General features: G+C 37.8%; 1 long non-coding RNA gene across 1 annotated transcript; it reads right to left on the reverse strand.

The window, feature by feature from the left end:
- Positions 1-1,228: 1,228 nt before the first annotated feature.
- On the reverse strand, positions 1,229-12,103 carry LOC118502311. The gene is made up of 3 exons (XR_004905021.1): positions 12,026-12,103; positions 8,459-8,463; positions 1,229-1,242 (listed from the first exon to the last, which is right to left on the reverse strand). It is a non-coding gene; the product is annotated as an uncharacterized LOC118502311 (long non-coding RNA).
- Between the last annotated feature and the right edge of the window lie 14,012 nt (positions 12,104-26,115).

Below are 26,115 nucleotides of genomic sequence, written 5' to 3' on the forward strand. Positions count from 1 at the left end.
AAGTGGGAGGGATATTGTTTTGATTGTATAAATGGACAGGTGATGCTGATAAATAAACTCTGACCAATTTGTGGGAGCCCCTCTACTAGAACTAAGTGTATATTAATCATGGAAAAAACAACACCACAAAGGAAAACACAGGGCTCCAAGCCAGCAACCACTCAGAACAGATACTTGGCATCAAAAAGCATGAGAAAGGATGCTGGCCAATAGGATGCAGTGTTTCTACTGACTGAATGCCAGTCAGCATAGACTTCTTCTAATGGGTACATTTGCTCAGCATTTGGACTAACAGTGTTTAGTAAAATTTAAAAATTACCACACATTTTTTCAACAATTAAAAATATATTTCACATTGATAATATTATTTCATATCACAGGGTGAGATAATATTGTTTACAATCTTGTGCTTAGCCATGTTACCCAGCTTAACAATGAATGGTTCAGCCAAATTCTTCACCCTATCCGTTTTTGTGCACTTGCTTTCCCCCAAAGAGCACAGTTCTAATTGTCACTGGTAGGTCATCAGGAATGGCAATGGCTAGCATTTGCTTATTTTTAAGAGAAATGGTAATAATTGGATCAAAGGTGGACAGAGAAGTTACAGAAAGATTTCTCACTGTAAACAGTTTCCCTCATTATGGGAACATCAAGGCAACAAAAGGCCAAAGTAAAAGGCTGAGCCCTGCAACTTGGAGTGGTGGCAAATGAGTTCTGAATCTATGCTGCAACTGGACTCAGTGCCCCTTAATTATTGACATTTGTTGCAGCCTTTGTACACAGTTTCAAAGAATGTGTCACTGAGTCACTTCTTGTCAACTAAAAAGAAAATCAGCCAGTGATGGAAAAGAGATGGCTTTCGGTGATTGAACCATTTGTACTAAGTTAAGTCTTTTTGGAAAATTATGACATCTGATTTTCCAACCTTGAAATTATGACATTGTACCTTAGGGTGCTATTTCAAGCTACTCAAGATACTAAGTAGGTCATTGAGAGACAAACACTACTTCAAGCCAATCTGTTGAAGTTACCAATATATATAAATTTTTCTACTTGTTGAATTTCCTCATTTTATTTATTTCTTTATTGATTGATTGTTGAAAAAGTCAAATAGCTCTACATACCTTAAGACAAAACAAATTTAAAAAAGAACAAATCTCTCTCCACTCCACAATATCCTTAATTAGCACTTCCTAGAGGTAACAACTTTTGAACTACTTTCACTGGCATTTCCCACCCCTCCTGGTATTTACCTCTGACTTTCTGAAGAAGGTACTTATAGACTTTGATTTTTTTTCAATTTTTAAATATTTTCTCTTGAACTGTCACAGCAGCTGGTGAGAATTTAGCTCTCCTGCTGCAAGTCTCCCAGCCCTGAAAGACACAGAGGCTATCCCTCTTCCATTCTTCCAAATGGAGATTTATTATGTTTTGGTTAAATGTATTTTATTACTTACCATATTTTCACTACATGACTATTATTCATAGTTGAGCTAGATGATCCTTTCTTGAATACTGTTTTATTTTTACTGTTTTCTTGTTTGCTTTGCTTTCTGAACACCCATCACCAATTCACTTCCAAGTTCTCTACTAGGTGTCCTGTCATAGTACATTTCATCCTGTCAGTAACACCCCATGCCCCTCTGAGCCCTTCCTTCCCCTGCTCCAACCAGACAGGACTCCTGGCTCTTAACCCTAATGCCCCTGAGAGCTCTAGTCTCCATCGTCCTACAGGGTTTCCTTCATCTTTTGCCCGTATGAGATCCCCTGCTTTCTTGGATCATGTTTTCATCTTCTTTTATTTTGTTTACTCTTTTGTGTCTACAAGGTTCATTTTCTGGTAACTTCCTAAGCAAGTAGGCAAGTGGGCATAGAGATAAAACATGTGACACTTTTCATACCTAAGTTATGTTCATTCCACATTAACATCTATTAATAATTTGGTTTGCAATGGAAACTGTTAAATGTAATTCTCTCAGAATTTTGAAGTCACTGACTCTGTTGTCATCTAACTTCCAGGTTGTTGTTGAAAGATGTTAGTTGAATAATCAGAATTTCTGATATTTTGTATATAACTTCCTCATCTCCTCCCCTTTTCCCCTCCTCCTTCTCTTCCTCCTGCCCCTCCTCCTCCTCCCCCCTCCTCCTCTCCGCCCTTCCTCCTCCTCCTTCTTCTTCTCCTTCTTCTTCTTCTCTCTCCCCACCCCCCTTGTAGCATCCTCTCCTTGTTCTGTAATTATGTGATGATGAATCTTTGACTTTTTATTCTTTAAAAATCCATTGAAATAGTTACTTTGTTTGTTTTTTCAATCTGAAAGCTCATACACGTCAGATGTGGGGAATTTTATTAAAATATTTCTCTAATACATCCCTCCAACCATTTTCTCTGACCTTTCCTATTTTCAGCTGCCAACCCTTGCCAAATTGATTCCCTATATTTCTTGTTCCTTTTTATCTTTTTACTCTGTGAGTTAGTCTCCCAACACCGTCTTCCAAAATTTATATTGATTTTTTCATCTTTCCTCATATTTTTAACTCCCAAATGCTTGTTATTTCTTATCTAATATTCCTTTTTAACAGCATCCTGTCTCTATTTCACAGTACAACATTTGCTCTTATGTCTCCATGGATATAACTAAAATTTTTCTAAGCATCACTTCTCTTGCAAATGTTGTTTCTGCTTTCTCTGGGATTCTTTTTTTCTGTGCCATTGTACCTTTCATGATAGGGCTTGGTGACCCTCAACAGTGAGGCACAACTAAGCTAAAGTGAATTTGTGTGTTCCTGAGTAGAGCTTTGGACTATGACACTCTGAGTAGTTGAGAAGTTTTTGTTTATTTGTTTTGTTTTTAAATATTCACCGAGGATATGTTTGTTGATTTTAGGCAGAGAGGAAGGCAGAGAAAGAGAGAGAGATCTATGTAAGAGATAAGCATTAATGTTTGCCCCAACTGGGGACCCAAAATACAACCTAGATATGTGCCCTGAACCCACAACCTTTTGGTGTAGGGGATGATCCTCCAACCAACTGAGCCACTGGCCAGGGCAAGAGGTTGTTGTTTTGTTGAGAGCTTCCCAGCTATCCAGTTTAAGGTATTTTTTTTCTTCGTCACTCTGTGCTTCTGAGAGATGATCTCTCTTTTGCCTCCCTGGAGGAGGATCTTGACTGGCAGCCTTCCAGAAAGCCAAGGGAGGAAGAAAGTGGAGTTGTCTCATCATTCAATGTATGTATGTTTCTACTTTTTCCTCTATTCAGTAAGACCCTCTAACCATAGCTGGGCCTGAAACTCCTGAGCCCAGATCTCTCTGGTTCAACTCTCCAAGAAGTAAACCCCTAATCTAGCTTCCAGGTTGGTGGACAGTTCACCTGACAGCAGAGATTTGGGAGGGAATCTGACCTAACTACACCTCAGGTAGGACTTTCTACTACATCTCCCATTTTCAGCTGCACCAGCCCTCCCCCTTTCCCATGGGCCTGGAACCTCCCTTTCTGAGGTTCTGAAGCCCCACAGAGTTAACAGTCTTATTTCTAGGCTTCCTCCATTGTTAGCTCAGGACAAATTTGCTATCAATCATTTGTCTGCTCTCTAGTTTGCAAAAATTTTATTACTGCTATTTCCTTTCTTATTCGCTCTATCCTTTTCATGCATGTCTTTTTAATTCCCGTATTTTTAATTCTGAGGGGCTTCAGGAGGAAACTGCAATAAAGGCATGTGTTCCAGCTGACACACTTAACAAGCTGTCACAATATCAAATCTTTATTTTATCCATCATGCCAGCAACTTACGGGAAGAAACCAGCAGCCACGATTGCTCTTAGGAAAGAGACTCTAGAGTGAGATGAATCCATACTGTCTCTAGATTCCCTTTTGGACCTTTAAATTTTTCACCATGTTCAAAGATTACCTTTTTAAAACCAATTAAGCAATATAACAAAAGCAAAAGCCAACAAGCTCCCATGAGCACCTTTCTCTCTACAAACAGCATATGTTAGGAACAGGTGAACATGCTGCCTGCTCATCCCATGCCACAGCCTGCTTGCAAAGACACAAACTCAAAATCACCATGAATTCATTATGCACAATTTATGTGATTTTCTTCAACCTTGAATCAAGGTTAAAGGAAATAGTACAAAAGGCTATCAGTGGCTAAAGCTCTGGTTGACATCTAAGTGTGATCTCCATTAATTCAAGGCCGATGTCTGATCTGGCTGCAGCCCCTGTGAACACTCCCTGGGGCTCACTCCAACACACGCTGCAGCCTTTACTGGGGCTCACAAAGAAATGGTGAATTTTTTTTTACATTATGTCTTCCATGACATGAGTTTTTAGTAATCAATTGGAAAAAAATGTTGGATGTGCCTACTTCATGTTTTAACACATGTAGGTCAAGAATCCATTTCTACTCAGTATATCAGTGGTTCTGTGCAACTATAAGGTAAAGATAAAGTTTCTTATATAAGAAACCTATAAGGTTACACATGAGAGAATAGCAGTGGTTCCATGTGTTATCCACTGAGAACCTACAACAGCCAGGAGTGTCTTCTAAGGAAAGAAACTTGCCAGTAGTTTGTTCTGCTTTCTCTGTGTGAGCTTAAGATTTGTCACTCCTTTAGCATCTGGCTTACATGATTCTCAGCCATGGTGTGACTGGCACTTGTTTTTGCTCTCAGGGATGCAGGCTTGAATGATCCTCTGTAATTTTAGCTTTTTTTTTTTTCTGCCTTAAAAATAAGATCCATACACCACGAGACTGGAAGAAAATAACTTGTTCTTGTTCTTTAAAAATTCAATTAATTTAGTGAAAAGGTCATAGGCTTTGTTTGCAAACAACACACAAGCTGTGATGGCTTCACACCACAACTTAGGACAGACAGTGCACAGAGCACAGGGAACTGGCTTCTGCTCTCACACAGTCACCTTTCCACACAAGCAAACTGCCTGCTGACCCTTTCTTTCCTTTGCAGTTTCTTGTCCAGAGTCACTGGTCTCATAGAATCTTGGTCACTCTTTATTTTTATAACATTATGCTGAGTTATAGTACTTCTATCATTATTTTTATTACTATTTCAGTAATCTTTTCAATATTTTCTAAGAACAGTTTCACATTTAGAGAAAAGTTGTGAAGACTCTTCAGAGTTTGGATTTACCACATATCCAATCTCCCCTATTGCTTACATCTTCCATTTCAATAGTACATTTGTCTCAAGTAATGAAGCAGTATCAATTCATTATTGTTAACTGAAGTTCATATTTTATTTAGATTTCCACAACTTTTGCCACATTACATTTAGTTGTCATGTCTCTTAGGCTCCTTTTGTCTGTGACAATTTCTCAGACTTTGCTTGTTTCTGATGACCTTGGCAATTTTGACAAGTCCCCTTCAGTAGTTTGGAAAATGTCTCTCAATTGGGGTTTGATGTGTTTCTTAAGATTAGGTCAAGGTTATTGGTTTCCAGGAGGAAGTGCATGGAGGTAAAGTGTTATTCTTATCATGCCCTATCAAGAATTCATGCTATTGACCTGACTGGTGTGGCTCAGTTGGTTAGGTATTGCCCCACCAAGGGAAAGGTTGCCAGTTCAATTCCCAGTCAGGGGACATGTCTGGGTTGCAGGTTTAGGCCCTGGTTGGGGTGTTTGATGTTTCTCTCTCACATCAGTGCTTCTCTCCTTCTCTTTCTCCCTCCCTTCCCCTCTTTCTAAAAATAAGTAAATAAATATTTTTTTAAAAAGTTATGCTGTTAACACAACTTATCACTGTTGATGTTAACTTTGATCATCTGGCTGAGGTAGTGTTTCCAAGAGTTTCTACTGTAAAGTTACTTTTTTTCTCTCCACTTTCCCTGATGTACTCTTTAGAAGGAAGAGTACATCACCTTGTATGGCCCATACTTGAACTTATGTTCCATTTCCTTGAGGGTAGACTACCTACATAAGTTATTTGGAATTCTTTTGCACAAGAGATTGTTTATTCTCTCCTATTTATTTCTTTTCTCAATTATTTATTTATATCAGAATGGGCTCATGATTAATTATTTTATACTTTGAGTGATAACTCAATACTATTTTTTGTTGTTGTTTAACTTGTTCCATCTTGGGCCACTGAGAGATCTTTTAGTTGGATCCTGTATCCTTTAACATGCTCCTTTGATTGTGGTTTCTTTAAGAAAGTCCTTATTTTCTGGTCCCTACAAGATGCTGAAGAATCACCTTACATATTTCTCCCTCTAACTTAGAAGTGGCCACTCGCCCTGAGGCTGTAATTCCTCTTATTGGAGAGTGGTATTTGAAGCCACTGAGAGTGCTCATTGCTACTGGGGTGCCATTGCTTCCAGGCCTTCTCACCTAACAGAGGGGGGAGTATTTATTTGTGTGCTATACTATTTTTACATGCAACCATCTGTAATTATACTAGAATTCATGCAGATGTCTCCAACTCTGATCCAACGCCACATGGATCATGAGAGCATCCTCCTCTTGCTTCTCTGTAACCTCTCATTTCAACAGTTGAAAATGCTGGCTCCCACACTCCCCATCCGTTTACTTAACTGGTCGGCTCTAGTACACATACAGTGGCTTCAGAATTTTTCATCTGAATCATTGTGGGAAAAAAACATCACCAACTGGAATACAGTGCTTATATACATATTTTTCCCTTTAATTTTACAGATTGTACTAACTTCCAGCTACTTAAATCAGCACCTCTTTCCCTTGCTTCTGTCACTGAGGTTGTTTCATATGCTTGCAAAACAGTTAGATTCTTTTTTAAAATCTTCATTCCACCCTGAGATCCCTTAAACTATAAATGAATTTTTAGATTTGCATATATTAAGATTCACTCTTTGTATGTAATGTAAAGCTTTATGAATTCAGACAAATGTACAGTATCATGTGGCCATCATTATAATACCATACAGAATATTTTCACCACCCTAAAAATGTCCTTGTGCTTCACCTGCTCAATGCTGCTCCCCCTCCGATCCCTCACCACCATGGTCTATTTGCTGTCTCACAGTTTGGACTTTTTCCAGAATGTCATCAAGAATGAAGTGTGTAGACTTTTCAGACTAGCATCTTTCACTTAGTAACGTGCATTTAAAATTCATCTAGGTTTTTGCCAGCCTTGATAACTCATTTTATTTTTTCTACCTTCATTAAGATATAATCGACAAATAGAGATTTTATACATTTAAGACACAGAAGTGGATGGTTTGATATGTGTATACATTGTGAAATGAGCACCACACTCAAGCTAATTAACATGTCCATCACCTCACATGGTTGCCATTTCGTGTGTGTATAGTGAAACAGCTTTAGCTCTACCCTTTTAGCAAATTTCAAGTATACAATTCAGTATTATTAGCCATAGTCATATTGCTGTACATTAGATCTCCAGAATTTATTCATCTGGCATTACAGAACTGTGTATCCCTTGATCAAAATTCCCTCACTTCCTCCCCCAAACCTCTTACAACCAAGGAAAATCATCAAGTTTTCATTTGCCAGCTTTTCCTTTTTTAAGGATGACAGCGATGATTTTCTAGTTCTTTACATATTAGAACTGAAACTGGAAGCCTCTTCATATTATTTTGACACCCCAATGAATCATTATGAATCACTAATCTATTTTTGTGCATTTAGGATACACACAATTTAACATGACCGAAAAAAAAAAAGCATAACAGCCAAATGTAAGAAACCTAAAAATCACAAATACTATGAAGCAACAGTGGCAAGATAACTTTATTCCATGAATGGTGTATGAGCCAAGACGGACTAAGGAGTTCATTCCTTGTGACACTCGTGCAGCCTTCAAGGTTTTAATGAATTCTACACTTGATCTTAGCCAAAAGGCTGAGAAGCAATGTGTTTTAATGAATTCTAAAGTGACAGGATTTCTAAGAAAAATCACAAATCACACATTTTTCTTTTGTGTTATACATATTTTTCACAAATGAAAAAGGGATCTATCCCTTATTAATTTTTCCTCTGAAACTGCCAAAATGTTTGTGGACTACATGATAAAATCCTAGAAACTGCACTGTGAGAAAGTTCTCACTAGGTAATTTTTGCCCAATTTCACTCAAAGTGTGATATCTTGTGAGAGAAGACAGCATTAACAGATGAGTCCTAGGAGGCAAGGTGGTAGAGAGTCAGGTGTTCATTTATGTATTTATTTATGTATTTATGTATTTATTTCTTATATTCTCATTAAATAAAATATATTCCAGACACCAAAAGGCCCAGACATGCACCCCCTTTGGAGAGGCACTGCACCTTAGTAGCACTGTGACACTCTCTGTATGTATAGGACTTTGTTCAAGGGACACTGAGCATCATTCCTTTTGTCTTCAAATAGGGTTACTTATCACCTCTCTGGATAAGCAGGAGCAAGCCATAATAACTGCGCCAATTACAACAAACTAACAGATCATCATATGCCCAGAGGCTGCTTATCACCAGCTCTTTTCTTACCACCAACTGTAGGAATCACACATAATTATGAAAAAAATCAGCATATGGTCACCACCTCTGTTTCCTACCTGACTTCTCAAGAAGAAGGATTATATACTTGGCTAACACTGGGCTCAAGTGACTTGTGAGAGCAGGAGAGAAAGCAAATCCATGATCCCTGATTAGAACTGTGTTGACAACCTCCTGCTCCACCTTAGTGGGATATTATCAAGGCCAACCACTTTAGAAACTTCACATTGGCCCTCTTCATCCTTATTGCACATCTGAGACTCCTTCTCCAGCCTTGCATTAATATTGTTGGTATAAATCTATCTTTGGTGTAAATCTATGTTTTTCTCTGGCTTTCAGCTTTCTTGAGGGAAGGGACATGACTGCCTCTAACAGCTCAAGACTTTTTTGGATCAAGGTGGAAATACATTTTTAAGCTGGCCTGTTAGTATGACAGGAATCTTCTGGTCCTGATCTTGTCCACTGAGAAGTTTAATTATTTGCATCTTGATGCATACACACCTCTGTTGGGGACTGCCCTGCCTGGTCTCAGGAAGCTGTAACCCCCCAAGACTTAGGCTGAGTGAAAGACCTCCAGACCAGGAGCCACTAAGGAGACAAAGTTTATTTCCCTGGCATGAACGCTGCCTGTTCTAATGCCCAGCTTCCCTTTTGCATGATCGACAGTCAATGACAGGTAACAATTCTCTAAGAAAGAGAATGAATCTAAGACAGATGCAGTCATGTGGGAATACCCTAAGGGAAGAGACTTGGGCTATGGATAAGAAGGGGTGATAGCATCAACTCCTGCCCCCTCAGCTTTGTCAAAGCCTGAGTCCTTGTGAGAAACCCAAGTCTCCTGGCTGCCTTTGTCTTCTCTGTTAACTCAGGCCTGTGGGAAATAGCAGGGGTGGTGCAGGCCAGACCAGAAATGGCGGACCCCCAGGGTAATCAGGCCTGGGACATAGAATATGCAAGATCCTGTGAGATCTGTTTGCTGGAGGATGTTATTAGATTAGAATTTGAAGGCACAGACAGGAAACCAAAACTGCCCTTTGAGCCCTGTTAGATAAAACCCCAATCTCTGCCCAGAATCACAGCGGGGGTTCTGTCTGCACCTTTGTAAGTCACCTACTTCTTTTGATCTTTTCTGCCAGACTGTGAACCCACAAACTAAGTCTATATTCTCAATAAAAATCTGCTTGGGAATGGATACGGCGCTCTCCCCACTAGAGAGAGTAGCCCTTCTGTTCCTATTTCCCCACAGGACCTGATTGTCTCTCTGTATGTTTTTTCTCGTGTTTCCACGAGCATCCACAGCCAAGATGGATACTGCTGGCTGGTATCCACTACACACCTCAGCTATTATGGTTGACGTTTTCTTCTGAAATGTATGATCTGGTCTTCATCCTCTTAAGCTGTGCTCTGTATGAGTCAATGGGCCGAGTGAATGAATCTAGTGCTCCTGTTCTGTCATCCAGCTGTGGGCCAGACACTGTGTTAGCCAGAAGGAAGCAGGTCCTTTTTATAGTTCATCTTTCCTGAAAGCAACTGATACAGCTGGTGATATGCAGCTGTCTCTGGACTGGTGACGTCAAAGCAGCAGGCTGAGCAAACGGCCCTTGCCACTGTCATCAGGAGCTATATTCTGGAAAGATGAATGGCAGTTTTGAACAATGAAATTACATGTGTGTGTCTTTTTTTTTCATTTTTATCTATATAAATAGGTTGGCTGCATGTCTATAGACCAATGAGAGCATAAAGTTAATGGTACATCTGTACACATTGATCTTGTTATAATAACTACTAAAAGCAGTCTTGGTAGATAATTTGGTCATCATTGCCAAATCAAAAAAAAAAAAAAAGCTGACACCACTGTTCTAAAATAAAAATTATTATATTTGGCAGATTTGATTTTACTTATTTGGATTACCTTCAAAACTTTTATTCAAAATTTAAATAATTATTTACCTGGGTGTGTAATTTATAACTAATTTGTCCTAGAGGGCTCACATAAAGCTACATTGCTAAATACTAAACTTCTTTTGGAGGTAATATATATTAGCATTAAAAAAATTATAAGTTTTCTAAAGACTTATTACAATGCTATGGTAATTTAGACAGATGGATCTTTCAGTGGAATACACAAATAGAATAAAACAATAGAAATCTCAGAAAGAAATCTACATATGTGGAGAAATTCAATATACAATAGCCATGAATTTGTAAATTATGAAGAATGAACAATTCAATCAATGAAGGCTGAGTCAGTTGACTTTTCATAGTTAAATAAAATTGGAATCTAATTTACATTATACTCAGAGAGTAGTGGAAATTTAGAAATATGATGATACCAAGTGCTGGTGAGAATGTGGAACAGTAAACAGGACCGCTAAAATATTTCTGGGGTCATAACTTCTTAAAACTACTATAAAATAGCCCTGGCTAGTGTGGCTCAGTTGGTTAGGCATCATCCCATAAAGCAAAAAGTCATCGGTTTGATTCCCAGTCACGGCACTTGCCTGGAGACTGTGTAAGGTGTGTTTAAACAGAAGGTAGGTATTCCTCCTTGGCACAAAGGTACATTTATTCTAATAACAAGGAAACATGGATGTTTCTCTCCCTCTCTTTCTCCCTCCCTTCCCATCTCTCTAAAGATAAATAAAAATAATCTTTTAAAAAATTATTATAAAAATGTCTTTTTCTAGTCATTAAACATATGTATGCCCTACAATTAAAAATTCCACTCCAAGCACCTATCCCAGAGCAGCAGTTCACAGCCCTATCAGGCCTGATGTGCTCTTTGATAATATGTAGTTTGTAACACCCTCTTTATTATCCTTACATTAAACTCATAAATAATATAACTTACCTACACACATAATTTCAATAGGTCAATCTAAATCAAAGAATGAAAGATCTGATACAAAGTGAACTAAATTGTGGCAGGATTTTGAACAACTGGTGAGAAGAATAAGAAAACTTTATCCATGGCTAGTGTGGCTCAGTGGACTGAGCACTGGCCTGAGAGCTGAAAGGTTGCTAGTTTGATACCTGGTCAGGGCACATGAATTGCAGGCCAGGTCCCCAGCTGGGGGAGTGAGAGAGGCAACTGATCAGTGTTTCTCTCCTTTTTTTTTCTCTCCCTTTCCTTCTCTAAAAGTAAATAAAATTAAAATAAAATTTCAAAAAACTTTACTTTCCCTGGAGATAGGAACATTCTCTTCTGCAGAGAATTAAACCCATGAAGAAGAAAAATGATTCTAAGATGTTATTTGATTCTTCAAAGATATTTAGTCATTAAAAAGCCAACATGATACCTAACTTTAATTAAAGGAAATAGATTATTATAAAATAATATTTGATATGTAAGTGATTTATCTTTTTAAATGCATTCTTATTGTGATAAAATACACATAACAAAGTTTACAATTTTCAGTAGCATTAAGTACATTCACATTGTTGTAGGACATCACTACCATCCATCTCCAGAACTTTTTCCTCTTTCCAATCTGAAATGCCAAACCCTATAACAAAACTCTCCATCCCCACAGCCCCCCAGACCTTAGCAACCACCCTTCTACTTCTTGTCTCTATGCATTTGACTACTCTAGGTGCCACATATAACTGGAATCACACATTATTTGTCCTTTGACCCTAGTTTATTTCACTTAGCACAATGTCTTCAAGGCTTATGCATGTTGTTGCATGTCAGAATTCATTTTCAAGGCTGAATAATATTCCATTACATGTATATACCATATTTTGTATATTTATTCATCTATAAATAGATATTTCAGTTGCTTTTACCTTTTGGCTATTGTGAATAATGCTATGAACCTATATGTACAAATATCTGTTCAAGTCCCATCTTTCAATTCTTTTGGATATCCAGAAGTGGAATTGTTGGATTATATGGTAATTCTATGTTTAATTTTTTGAGAAAGCATCATACCTTTTTTCCACAGTGACTGTACCATTTTATATTCCTACCACCAATGCAAAAGAGTTCCAATTTCTCCACATCCTCACCAGCACATAGTTTCTGCTTTTTTGATAACAGTCATCATAACGTGATACAGTATCTCACTATGGTTTTGATTTGTGTTGCCCAATGAGTACTGATGCTGAGCATCTTTTTGTGTGCTCATTGGTCATTTGTATATCTTCTTTGGAGAGATGTCACTCCAATTGTCCTTAGTCCATTTTTTGAATAAGATTATTTGGTGGTGGTTGTTGAATTATAGAAGTTCTTTATATATTCTTTTCATTAATTCTTTATGATTGTGATTTGCAGTCATATATAATTGCAAATGTTTTCTCCCATTGCATGGAAAATGCTTACTCTTGATTAAAACTGGACCATGCCTTTGTGAAGAACCATCATAAACACAGCAGTCACTAATGTGACTTGACATAGGGCAACTCAAGTGCCCCCATGGAATTGTGGTTGGGGATGTGGTTTTCCTAAATGCTGAATATTTGGTAAAGTTCCAAACCAGACAAAGTGTTTTTTTTTAATTCCATTGTAGTTAAATTCTTGGTAAACTCATTAAAGCTTTTCAGAATACTTTATATTTTATGTAAAATAGAGTTATTGTTTAGATTCAGGTAATTACAAACTGATGTTTTACTGGAAGATCAGGCAGGACACTCCAAAGTCACATGAGATGTCATGACAAGTTTTATTAAGAGCGTATTGTACATCACAGTACATCCAGCTTCTCCTGACTGCACCCACTAATTGCCATCAGCACACCCAGTCACTGTAACAAACAAAAGTCTTATTGTAACTTTCCAAAATATCCACTAAGAATCACTGCACTAGAGAAACTCTTAAACATGAATACCAGGAGATATGTATGAGAATATTCAGAGTGACATTGTTGTGATAGCAAAATACTGAAAATGACCTGAGCTGCCATCAGAAGAAGAATGTACTCAAGCCCTACAATGCAATGTTTCCCAGCAGTGACAATGAATGGGTATGAACTACAACTATTGAAATAAATAAATCTAAAGTACATATAGTTGAGCGAAAAAGGAAGGGGAAGAAACATATACACAATATGATATAAACTATTTAATATTTTGACATATGCAAAACAATTTATGCATTATTCAGAGATACACTTGTACATAACTAATTTTAAAGACACGCATGTGAATGATACTGATTTCAAGAATGGTGGCTGTCTCTTGAGGACAAGAGAAGAATGAAATTGGGGAGAGTATGCAGGAGTGTGAGTTTTATTTCTTCCTTTTTTAAAACAAAGATTTTATTTTATTTTTTAAAAGATTTTATTTATTTATTTCTAGAGAGAGGGTAAGGGAGGGAGAAAGAGAGGGAGAGAAATGCCAATGTGTGGTTGCCTCTCGCTCGCCCCTACTGGGGACCTGGCCTGCAACCCAGGCATGTGCCCTGACCTGGAATCAAACTGGTGACCTTTTGGTTTGCAAGCCATGCTCAATCCACTGAGCCACACCAGCCAGGGCTGACTTTTGTTTCTAATAATTTATAACATAAGCTAAGGCAATGGAAAATGGATGTTCAATATAGCATACCTTATTTTTTTGTGCTAAAATTTTTTTAAGTGAACAAAAACAAAAGCAAAGACTTGTTGTGCAATTTCTGATTCCAGAGATAACTTGTTTTGAATCCTGGTTCTGTTACTTACAAGCTGTGTAATGCTGAACAAATCACTGAACTCTCCTAAGTGTTAGCTTGCTTTTCTGTAAAATAAGGATAAAAATATAGAGAAGCTACTACATAGGAATGCTATAGGATATTAAAATAACAAGACACATTTAGAGCTCTTAGCATGTCGCCTTGTTATTAGAATACATGCACTTTTGTGCCAAAAAGGAATAACCTCTATCTATTTAAACACATCTTACACAGTCTCCATGATTTTTAATAAATAATCTTATCTTACCTTTTGTCTGATCAGTGTCAAAATATACATATCAGCCCTGAACAGAAACACTAAATAGATGTATTCTAATTATTTGTTAGATAAATTCTTTGTTGTTCAAATCTTATCAGAATCTTGTTTATGAGATTAGACATTTATGGAGGGTTGACTGGAAGACATGCTATTCATCTGTTCTCTAGAAGTAACAGATTTTACCCTCAGATCAAATCATACTTTCTGAGAGCTGCATGTCTAGATGGCATCGTTCTGAGTGTTGTCAAATTTACTTGACAGACTTGAACTTTGCTGTTTCGATATTAGCTCATATCACATTTGCTCTAAGAAACAACTGAGCAAATTTTGTTCCTGTATTTATTACTGGGATGGAATCCAGATGTTGTTCTCTGAATCTTTATGAAGACACAAGGGAGAAATTTTTCACAGGTGTAAAATGAAAATCTAAACAACTGGTGTGCCTTTACCTTGTGGACAATCTGGATTTTTTAACTGACCCCATTTCCCTGCCCACTCTGGTCGGCTGAACATGTGCAGCCCAATCTCTGGCCCATCTCTGATAGCTCTATAAAACCATTTTGCACACATTCCTGAGATGTAGGTAAATTTAACCTTGGATTGTTTTCTGACCAATAGTATCTTTTTGTCCTAACATTTTCAATGATTTATTTTCCATGTATTTTTAAAGCTATCTCTTGTTTATGAAACAAGATAGGAAGAGAGGAAATGGAAAATGAGGATAGAGTAAAGGAAGTGGGGTGTATATAAGTAATACATCAAGTAGATAAAACTATGTCTTGTTTAATATTGTATTTCCCAGGGCACCTTTGGTTGTACTTTACAACTACTACTATATGGTTAGAAAATGTTTGTTACACCAAAAAAAAAAAAAAAGATAATATCTCTCAGCAAATAGACTATTTTTTTGCCTGCTTAGCCATAAGGTCAGTCTATTCATAAAAAGGCTTGATGAGCCTCTGAGAAGCAAACAAATCCCTTCTCAGTGAAGCCAGCATTTTCTGAAAGAAGATCTCAGCTGCTCTGCAAGGTTCATGCCAATGCCACCAACTTTATGGAACACCCCCAGTTACGAACCTGCTGTCTTTAAGCAATCATCTCAAGTTTGTTTTATGATAACTTACCTTGAGATGCAGATATAAAGATGATAGATGAGAGAGAGAGAGAGATTTGGAAGGGGAAAAGACCATGCTATGAATAGTCTTTATATTCATAAGGCATATTAATTATCATCTACTTGTTCAATGCATATTTTAAATATGTAAATGAAAATCTATTTTATTGATCATTTTTTACAAAGTTACATTAAATTCTGTTCATGTGCAGCAACATGGATGACAATTGAATGTATTATGCTTAGGGAAAGAAGCCAGACTCCAAAGGACATATGCTTTTAATTCCATTCTATATAAATTCTTGCAAAAGCAAAACTACAAGAATAGAGAACAGATCAATAGTTACCAAGAGCTGGGAGGAGCTGACCCTACAAGGACACAGGGGAAGCTGAGGGGCAGTAGAGCCCTTGTGTATCTTGATTAGATGACAGTGCTTATGTGACTGATGTATTTGTCAAAACATGAATAACTCTACCCTAAAAAAAGAGGATTATACTGTTAGTAAATTATGCAGAAATTTTAAATAATGAGGTAAAACATTGCTTGGAATCTGCTAAAAACACTGAGTAGATTTTTCCATTTTCTAGTAAGTTAACCTAATTCCTAGGCCATCTGTCCCTTGTGGCCTTGCCTCTTTATCTCCACATTAGACAAATCAATCAATCAAAAATTTCTAATCAAATATGTAATTTTCTTCCCACTCTGAGCAAAGCAGGGCTTATACAGAAACTTCAGAAGAACACTCCAGGTGGCCACCAATAATCTTTTGGAACTGACATGCGATATAAACTATTTTCTACCTGGGACTCACATCATCCTAAACAAATACTACCATTTACTTAGTTACATGTACTCTCAGTACAGGCACATTGTTCATAAAGAGTTGATTTACCTTCGGGTGACTCACTTTTGTCTGCTTATCATAATTTAGTGTATATTAAAAGAGGGCATATATCGGCACAGGATCACAATTTGTAAGCTAGAGCCAGACATAATTTTCAAATAGTGTGTCTCCAGCCATAAAAGTAGATGACCCAATTATCTCAGGATGTGATTAGGACCATAAGGAAGGAGATTGGAGCCAGAGGACCAGAGTGTAACTGCCAACTGAGACCCTTCATTGCTGTGAACATGGAGAATGTGAAGATGGGCATGAAAGATTAGAGGCACAAATTACAACAGATCCCACTTTGTGCCAGGCACAGTCCTGGGAATAGAGAGATGAGCAAAATAAATGGACTTACTGTTCCCATGGGTCTTATAACCCACTGGAAGTGTTAGACATTAAAAGAACTGGTCACACAAATAGGTAAAAGCACTGTATGTGCTCCGAAGGGAAAGTAAGGACAGGATGGCATGTGGGACAATGTGGAAGAACTAATCAAGGTGGGCAGAGGAGAACCAGAGAGTTCTCTTTAGAGAAGTAGCTTTGCTCTGAAGGCCATAGGGAGCAGAGGTGCTGACCGAGTGGGGTTGATGAGAACATTCATTCCAGGCAGAGGCCTGTGCTCAGACCTCAATATGGGAAAAAGCATAGAGTGTGGGCCAAGTAAAAGACCACCCGTGTTTAGGAAAACACTCTGCTAGGAATAAGGGGACTAAAGCTCAGGCTGGAGAGTTGGGCAGAGGCCAGTTCCCACCAGCTCCTGTAATCCACTCTGAAGATTTTAAATATATCCTGGTCAAGTAAAACCATCATTAACACTCTGGGCCAGTAGTGATCCTAAAACTCTGACAGAAAAAAAAAGCTCCAAAGTACTTTATAATGAAATAAAATAAAAAACTAAGCAGCATAACCTCCCATTGCATTTCATGTCTGTTGCTGACCTGTCATTGGTTATGCTGTACCCGCTAGGTCCCTGCACGTGCTTTCTCTGGTGAACCAGGAGTTTTCGGGGCTCAGCAACCATACCTCATAGATCAGATATCCCCAGCATCATGGGTGTTTAATAAGTACTTGTTGAATGAAAATAAACTAAACAAAATGTTTAAGTATGCAAATATATAGCATTTCAAAGGCAATTTTATATATGAATTACCTATTATGTCCAAAAGTACTAAGAGATGCAAACTTACCAATGCCATCTGCCTGAGGAGAAAATAGCTTTTTTGGAGCGGTCATGAATATCCTCTAATCAGAATTACTCTGAGAATCTTCTGCCATGGTTCCAGCGATGTGGAGAAAAACAAAAGACAACCTGAAGATAAAATTACAGGTTACAAAGGATTATTTTTGGAATTTGTTCAAAACTAAGACAAACACAGCAAAAACATAAGAACAGCCAAATAGTGACAAAATTTCCCTTCGATGGATCAAGAAAAAGTCAGTAAAGGTAGTCCAAGAACAGAGAAAAATTAGAGGCGAACATCTGAAAAAGGAAAATGTAGATGGAGCAAGTGCCTGAGCTTTACAGAGAACCTGGAGGTCTCTCAAACAATGCACTGGTAGAGAACCAAATGGGATGGATGTGGGAGCAGGAAGAAGTTACTGGCAAGGTAACTGTTACCAGCTGAATTGTGCCCCCCTTCCCAAATTTATATTTTGAATCCTAATACCCAGTAAGTCCAAATGTGACCTTATGTGGAGATACTGCCTTACAGAGGTATTCGAGTTGAAGTGAGACCATCAGAATGGGCTCTAATCCACTCTGACTGGAGTCCCTTATAAAAAGTGAATTTTAGACACAGATACCACAGAGAGAAGATTCCTTGTGAAGAGACATGGAGCGAAGACAACCATCTATAAGCCCAAGAGATAAAAATGAAACAGACTCTTTCTTCATAGCCCTCAGAAGGAACCAACCCTACTGACACCTTAATCTTGGGTGTCCAGCCTTCAGAACGGTGAGAAAATAAATTTCTGTTGTTTAAGCCCTCAGTCTGTGGTAATTTATTATAACAGACCTAGCAAAGTAACACAGTGATTAACCAGGAAAATTCTTATTTACTGGAAGATTTAAAAGGTAAAGGAATAAAAGTAGTTAAATCAGTAGATCAAGGTGATATAAGAGATCTATCTCTTCAGGCTCATATTTATGTGGGGTAGATTTTTCTGGTAGGACCCATTCACTAGAAACTATGCAAATTTGGGCCTGGAATGATAATATAGACAGATATCAATGAATGACAATAACAGGCATTAATGTGTGCTGGGAAAAGCATCCTATGCTTTAAATAGATTATTTTACTTGATCCTTATAACCAGCCTGTGACTAGGTTGAATTATTTCATAGATGAGAATACTGAGTCTCAGAGAATGTTTGTTTCTGTGCCCAAGGTCAGACAGCAGTAAGGGGCTAAGGAAGAATTCAAACCTTGTCACTTTTTCTTCCCTCCCTTCTCCTGCCCCAGTCCCTTGATATAAGCAGATGACCAGGAAATCTGTCCTAAGCATCAGATTAACAGAAATTGGGAAGGATAGAGAATGCAGTCTCTTTCTTGGACTCAAAGACAATGTATTCTATATGTAAGAATTAGTGTTCTCTTTTTTCTCTTCCTCTCTCTCTCTCCCACTCTCTCTCTCTCCTTGCCTCCCTCTCCTCTCTCTCCATGTTTCTGTTTCTTTTAATAGCCAAAAGCAGAGCCACAAATTACCCACAGTAAGACAAGTAACTAGATTTCTCTGAGCAGCAAGTTTAACTACCTGATATAAGATATCCACCATTTATATATGAAGATTTTCAGAAGGAAATGCAGAGGAATTGGTATCAATGAGCTAGAATAAGGGAGGACCAGAATTAGAATGGAGCCTGCTGACTACAGCTTGCTAGCTACAGGAGCTTGGGCAAGTCAGTTGACAATGCTGAGCCTCAGTTTCTAAATCTCACCAATAATAGCTACCTCACAGGACTAAATATTTATAATTTAAAATACAAATTGGGCGACTTTAGTTTCAGCTTTAACATTAAAAGAGCTCAGAAATCAGCACTTCCAATCCTGCAAAGATAAAAAGCTGAACAAATTGAGAATTCAAAACATTTTTCAGAAGTTGCCTGGCAAACCATCCCCCAACATTGAGAGACATGGATTCAGAGAGTTACAGCTGAGATCTGCCTGCCCAGAGGAGATGCCCTCAGAGCCATAAACTGATAGAGACACTTGCATGGTAAGTTACATGAATTGCTAGAAGCTGAGTGTGAACTTTGAGAGTTTCTCAATCTTAAACTAGTCCACACTCAGCTTCCAATAATTCATCTTTGTTATGGGGGCCTGCTGTCTTGGGTGGGGGTAGGAATCACAATTTCATGGTTCTATCTCCATGAACTTTACCAGGGACTCACAGTGAAGAGATAAGGAAGCTCCCTTCTTGGTTCTGGCAGGTTAAAGACAAGAATAACCATTATGAAACACACCAAGAGCCTTCTGCATTACAAGGGACTACTCTTCAGGTGGAAGGACATTATCAGAGCCTCATCCCACTTGGGGGAAGGGCTTGTGCTCAACTCTAAGCCCTCAAGTCTTCTGCTCTCACCTAAGAGTTAAAAAAAATGAAAGCTAAGAAATCTTTGTCAAAGTCAAGACCAGGGACACACACCCATGGAAAACTGAGATTTAATCATAAGATTATAGAATACTTCCATTCCTCAACTCCTTATCACCCCATCAACAAACTTCCAGTATAACAATGGCATATAACAGCTAAGAAAGAGGCAAGATACAGACTCTACTTAAGGAAAAGTGCTTAGGTAAGCCCAAAGGTAAAAGAGGTAACAAAAACAGGGTCACCAGAGGAATGTGAAGTTTCTGGTACCTGTAACTGCAAGCCAGTTCCTTGCCCAGGTCCTTACCAGATTAACATAAAACCTCACACTAGGGTTGATTCACCTCAGTTCCTATAACCTGATGTATCATTTCTACCTTTCAACAACAAGAAGACAAGCCATGCTAAAAGGTAATAAAAAATGCAATTTAACAATATGAAACAAGTGTGAGAACCAGACACCAATATGACACAGATTTTAGAATTAACACACAAGGAATTTAAAATAACTGTGATTAATATATTAAGGGCCTTAATAGAAAAAAAGTGAGAACGTGCAAGAACAGATGGGTCATGTAAACAGAGAGGTGCAACTCTAAGAAATAATCAAAAGTAAATTCTGGAAATCAAAAACCTCTAACAAAATTGAAAGAGACCTTTGATGGACTCATCAGTAAAATTCTTTCCTACAAGATGGCTGAAGAAAGAATTAAGGAACCTGAAGATAGGTCAAGAGAAACTTCCCAAACAGAAATGAAAATATAAAAAGGGATGAAAAAATTTTTAAAAACCCAGAATGTCCAACAATGGTAGGACAATTTCAAAAGGTATAACACACATACATTTGGAACACCAGAAGGAAAAAAACAACAGAGCAGAAGAAATATTTGAAATACTAATAACTAAGAACTTTTCAAAATTAATGACTGATACCAAACCAGAAGCTCAGAGAATGCTAAGCAAGATAATTAAGTATATGGTATTCAAACCACAGAAAGCAAAAGGCAAAGAGAAAATATTGAAAGCATTCAGATGTACATTAAGAAAGAAGAAGCATTGGAGAAGGAATAATTAAAGGTAAAATAAATGTTATATTTTTCTTATCTTTTTTGTTTTGTTTTAATTTTTTATTGTATTTTTTCCATTATCATTTATCCCCCTTATATCCTCCTACCCCCTGCAATCACCACACTATTGTCCATGCCCATTCTTAATCTATCAAAAAGATGCCTGTTCAAAGTAACAATGGTAAATGTATTGGGTGATTAGTGTATATAAATAGTTGAACTGAATGACAGGGATACACTGAGGATGGGAGAGAGCAATTGGAAATACTGTGTTATAAGGTAGCTGTACTACATGGTAAGTGGAATAATGTTATTTGAAGTTAGAATTAGATTACTTAAAAATGTATATTGCAAACTATAGGGTGACCACTAAATTTTTTTAAAAAGTGTAATTGATATAAGATATAATGGAATCATATAAAATGTTAAATCAACTGACACCAGAAAAGGCAAAAATAAATACAAATAAGAGAGAGAAGAAACAGAGCAAATGCAAGAAATAGAAACAGTTGCAAACATGCTAGATATCAATTCAACTATATCAATAAGCATGTAAATGTAAATACCCTAACTACATCAGTTAAAAGGCAGACATTGCTCAAGAGGATAAAAAAAGAAACAACCTTTAAATATAAAGACTCAGGTAGATTAAAAGTATAAAAATAATTATACACTGCAGCCAAGTGGTATTTATTATAGATATGCAGTGCATTTGAAAATCAAACAGTATAACTTAGCATATCAACAAATTGAAGAAGAAAAAAATCACCCAAATTATTAATTCAGAAAAGCTTTTAATAAAATCTGATACCCATTCATGATAAAAACTCCCTGCAAACTAGAAATATAAACAAACTTCCTCAATGTGACAAAGAACATCTACAAAAAACTTACAGCAAACATCATGATGGTGAGAAATTGGGCATTTCTCCTCTATGACAGAAGATGAAACAAAGATGTGCCCCGTTACCATTTCCATTTAGTGTCATACTGGAAGAGCTAATGGTGAAGATAAGAAAAGAAAAGGAACCATATACAAATTGGGTGGGAAAGAAGAACTAAATATGTCTTTTCTCACAGATCATATGAGTCAACAAAACAACTTTTGGAACTAATAAGAAAGTATACCAAAGTCACAGGATAAAATGCTAGTATACAAAAAAATCAATTGCTTTCCTATATAACACTAATGAACAGTTAAAATTTGAAATTAAAACCATAATACTATTTACAATAACATACAAAAGGAAATCATCAGGTATGAATCTAAGAAAATGTGTATATAATTCAAATGTGAAAATGACAAGTCTGATGATAGAAACCAAAGATCTAAGTAAATGGAGATAATTTGTGTTTATAGATTGAAGGACTCTATATTGTTAAGATGTCAGATTCTTCCCAACTTGATCTATAGATTCAACTCAATCAAAATTCTTGGATTTATGTCCAGTTTTGTAGTATTGGGCAATACTCTTAGCTGGGAATGAAGACATGGGAAAGTGTTTTCAAGATCAAAAAGCAGATTTCAGATTTATTCCTAAGTACCACCCAAGAGAATAATTAATTTATACAACATTAAAGCTATTATATAATCCTCACAAACATTCTGGAAAGGAAATTTATACTTTCCAATGAACCTTTGGACCCTTCCAATCCTCCAGAGCTTCTCTGGTGAAGGCCAACAATTTTCTTCACTCCAGTGGTCGATTCTCGGCCCTTGTCTTATTTGAACCACACTGTTAGCAGTATCTGACGTGGTTTAACAAAATTCCCTCCTCCTTAAAAACACCCTATTTCTTGGCTTCTAGACCACCTCATCACTGGGTAGTCTTCTCAGTTTTTTACTGGTTCTTCCTCTTCCCTGTGACCTTTCCTTATTGGAGCTTTCCAGGGTTCAATCCTTGATTCTTCTCTCTTCTTTCTCTGTACCCACTTCCTTGTCAGACTTTCAGAGTTCCAAGGCTTTCAAAATGTATATATGTATTGAATCTCAGATTTATATCTCCAGCTGAGACCACTGTTCTGAACTCTAAATCCATTTATTTAACTTCATCCTCAACATTTCCATTTGCAGATGTAATAAACATCTCAAATTACACATGTCCTAAACTAAATTGCTGATTCCCCCCCCCCCAAACTTTCTTCATCAACAAACCAATTTCCTGTCTCCATATGGCATCCTTCCAGTTTCTCAGGCCAAAAATGTGGAACTGTCTCTGACTGGACTCTAAAACCCAGTATCCAACCCCTCTGCCTATCATGTTCTAGCCCAAGGCAATGATTTAGCTAAGTGCCTCTTTGCCTTCAAGTCCTTGCTTAAATAGCCTCCTCAATGCACCTAGTCCCCTGTGATATTCCACCTGATCAAGCCACCTCCCCCAGCACTATCAATCTCCTTATGCTTCTGTTCTCTTCTTTCCCATGGCATTTATTAAATTTCACCACACATTTAACTTACTCATTAAATTATTTTCACAGTCTGTCTCTGCTGGGCAGAGAGTATCTGTTTTGCTCACTGTTATATCCGAAGCACTCAGTACAGTGCCTGGTGCCTAGGAGGCATCCTATAAATAATTATGAATGTTCAATGAATGTAATTATTTCTGTTTTACAAATGAGATAATAAACTACAGTGCAGCTAATAAATGATGAACTGGAGTTCCACACAAGCTCAACTTCCAAATCTTGGTGCTTTCTATTGTGACATATTTTTTTCTTCTTCTTTTAGATTCTGTACACCACAAAATTGGCTACATGTCAAAATTAGCTGAGGAACTTTAATAAAACATTAAACCCCACTTAGACTTTCATTTGGTTAGAATTGGGGGCTCAAGCATCTATGTTTGCACTCTCCCAAGAGACTGATGAACATCCAGGTCCGTGGACCATCGCTGTGGAGTCTGTCCTCTCAGGTGAGCATGTTTCCCTTCCAGAATTCTGAAAGAATGACAAGGGTATGTGTGGGCCTAGTTAGCTCATCAGTGCAGCAAGAAATAACTTCTGGCTATGTGGCAACTTAGCAGAATGAGCTGTCCCATAGTGATCAAGTTATAAAACTGAAGTTTCTCCTTTTGAACATCTAACTTCTTTTAAGTAAATTATTTCAGATCTAAATTTTTCTGACGTGTGATGCACCTTAAAAAAACATAATATGGTCAATGAATGTTAGCTTTTTAGGTATTTCTCTTCCTGGAATGCCCCATATCCCTAGACAATTCCCACTTATTTTTTATGACTAAGTACAAGCAGTCCCTTCTCTTGGAATCCTTTCCCCAAACCCCTCAGGTTGGGTGAGGCTTCCCCTTCCCTCTACTCTCATTACATTTCTGTGCTTTTTATTGTCACGATGTGTTATAATCAGTGATTGACTCATCTTGCTCCTCTACTTCAGTATTATTAATAAAGATAATTTTTATTTCAAAAGACAGAAACCCATCTCTAATTTGTTTAAGGAAAAAAGAGAATTGATTAACTGTAATTGCAAAAATCATGGGCATATTTGGCACCATTGGTTCTATGTGCTCCAATATGACACATTCAGAAATCTGACTTGTCCCATCTCCAGTCCTATTCTCTTTTGGTGTGTCTGTCTTCATTCTCAAGCAGGCTATCCCCAGATGGTAATGAGGATGACCCACAGAACCTCTAGGCTTCCATCCTGCCTCTTAGCAACACTGGCAAAAGGAGAATGCCTCAGTCTCAAGAGTTCTAGCAAAAGTTCCAGGAGTGACTCTCTCATACTGACTTGGGGAATGTTCCCTTTCTAAAGCACTCAGGTGGCTTGGAAACAGTGAAAGTGCACCCTGTAGGCAAGGCCTTGCTCACCTGCCCAGGACTGGAACCAGAGAATAGAATCAGTCCCTTCCCCAAATCACTGTGGGTAGAAAATGGGAGGGGGAAATTGATGCATGCACTGGTCCACAGGGTCCGTGGTGTTATGGATGGGATATGGGACAAATTCACAGGGACTACTGAGTCCTGTGGAGGAAAAGGGGCAGGCCACTCTTTTGAGGGGAGTGTGCCTCAGAGCAGCCTGGTCACTCTCTCAAAGAAGAGCACCCTGATCATTGCCTTCACAGGATTTTATTGGCCTTTAATTTGTGCAGGAATACAGGTAAAGTTCATTAATCATTGTCAGGCAGTAAGGATCAAATAATAGATAGCATACAAAGAACTACGAGGGCTTATTCTGAGTCAGGGTCTGTTAGCTAAAGGGCTACAAAACTTTGGGAAATAAACTCATTTCTTGCTCAGGCCTTTATCATTTTTTAAACATTTTTTAAATTTTAATTGTTGTTCAAGTACAGTTTTCTGTCTTTTACTCCCATCCCAGCCCACCCCCGCAGTGCTCCCCACCTCCCTCCCATTTCCACACTCCCCTCCCCCTAGTTTTTGTCCATGTGTCCTTTATACTTGTTCCTGTAAACCCTTCCCCTTTTCCCCTGAAATTCCCTCCCCTCTTCACTCTGGTCATTGTCAGCCTGTTCTCTATTTCAGTGTCTTTAGTTACATTTTGCATGTTTGTTTGTTTTGTTGATTAGATTCCTGTTAAAGGTGAGATCATATGGTATTTGTCTTTCATCACCTGACTTATTTCACTTAGCATAATGCTTTCCAGTTCCATCCATGCTGTCACAAAGGGTAGGAGCTCCTTCTTTTTTCTGCTGCATAGAATTCCATTGTGGAAATGTACCATAGTTTTTTTGATCCATTCATTTACTGATAGGCACTTAGGTTGCTTCCAGCACTTAGCTATTATAAATTGTGCTGCTATGAACATTGGGGTACATAGGTTCTTTTGGATTGGTGTTCCAGAGTTCGTAGGATATAATCCCAGCAGTGGAATTGCTGGGTCAAAAAGCAGATCCATTTTTAGTTTTATGAGAAAATTCCATACTGTTTTCCATAGTGGTTGTACCAGTCTGCAATCCCACCAACACTGCACTAGGGTTCCCTTTTCTCCACAACCTCTCCAGCACTAGTTTGTTGATTTGTTTATGATGTCCATTCTTACCGGTGTGAAGTGGTACCTCATTGTGGTTTT

The sequence above is a fragment of the Phyllostomus discolor genome, chromosome 8, assembly GCF_004126475.2.
Source record: "Phyllostomus discolor isolate MPI-MPIP mPhyDis1 chromosome 8, mPhyDis1.pri.v3, whole genome shotgun sequence".
Classification (NCBI taxonomy): Eukaryota; Metazoa; Chordata; class Mammalia; order Chiroptera; family Phyllostomidae; genus Phyllostomus; species Phyllostomus discolor.